We start from the raw sequence: 1,324 nt of genomic DNA on the forward strand, positions 1-1,324 counted from the left end.
GGTCTATTTCATGGTTCCACATTCTGTATTCCATCTCAGCCTTGATGAATTCCTGCTACACTTATTRGAAAATGATTAAAAATTTTGTAAAGAACATCTAAGTCACGCTTCATACCTGGTTGCTAGGAGGTAAGTGTTATTGTTGCTCTTTGCCCCAAAGCATTATGGGTATTTGCAATCAAGGTGGCCTTTGTGAGCAGTTATGCAAAAAGCTAACAGTATACAGCCTTCAGGGACAACATGGTTAAATGTTGTTTGGTTGGATGTTTTGTTGAGTCTGGATGAACCAATAAATTATCCACTTTTCAAGCATACAGAATATCTACTTTAAATAATCATTGTATTGTTTTTCTAAGTCTATGGGTTTATTTATAAAAAGGAAAATAGCTTTCAACATAAAGGAAGATAAACTTTTTGCTACCATAGTTTTTAATTTGTGTCCTTAAAAACAGCTAGATGTGCAGACCTGAASATGTGGTCTAACATTTCCAGTGTTTTAAAGCACTGAGTTGAACGTCACAAGCTCAAAAATCTGCACTCGGGGATAAAAGATTTCACAAAGGAAATATTCAGCACGATTAGATGTTCTAACTTTGGTTCCGCCGTGACAAAATAAGAATCCACACAAGCAAACTCATCTGAGCAAGTCAAGCAGCAAGAGATTAAAACATCTGTTCAAGTCTCTTTTTTTTTCTTCTCCCCACTTTCAGCTGTGCTTCACTGGTGTGCCAAATGATATTTTTTTCCCTTGAAGAGGTKCTGTTATGTAACCATTCATGGATTGAAAATCTAATTTTTTTTTCAATGATGAATTACAGGAAATAGAACGAAAATAAAATGACAAAAAAAATGTTAGACTATATTATATCAACAAAGTTATTGTTGTAATTYGAACCACTGCTTTTGTTTCTTGGCATTTACATTTTTATGACGCAAGTGGCTCGGTCAGTTTAAAGTCACAGATCAAGCTTAAGTGATAATCTTCTGGGAACATATTTAAAAAACCACACAAGTTAACTGTCATATTGATGTTCCCATCAGCAAATTTCTTCATTTTTCCGGCCTAGAATTTATAAAAGCTGTTTAAACAAATTACTCTCGAGTTACAATAAAATTTAAAAGCACAGTACTAATACAATTAGTTGAAAATATGAATGATCTTCAAAATTAATTATCTGCAAAACTCGTTCATTTAGCTTCTTCTTCTCTCCCAAACCTCTGATTGCGTCCAGCCAATGACAACCATCAGCACAAAAAGAAAACACAGTTTAACACAAAATACTTTATGGTATGTGGAAAAGAATTCAACTTCTCTGTTTTGGCT

At 33.8% G+C, this 1,324-nt stretch overlaps 1 protein-coding gene across 3 annotated transcripts in view; it reads right to left on the bottom strand.

The window, feature by feature from the left end:
* The window catches only part of dnajb6b (DnaJ heat shock protein family (Hsp40) member B6b), a 26,690-nt gene that overhangs the window by 24,507 nt on the left and 859 nt on the right, over nucleotides 1–1,324 (bottom strand). The window lies entirely within an intron of this gene.

This window comes from Austrofundulus limnaeus, unplaced genomic scaffold (assembly GCF_001266775.1).
Source record: "Austrofundulus limnaeus strain Quisiro unplaced genomic scaffold, Austrofundulus_limnaeus-1.0 Scaffold100, whole genome shotgun sequence".
Lineage (NCBI taxonomy): Eukaryota > Metazoa > Chordata > Actinopteri > Cyprinodontiformes > Rivulidae > Austrofundulus > Austrofundulus limnaeus.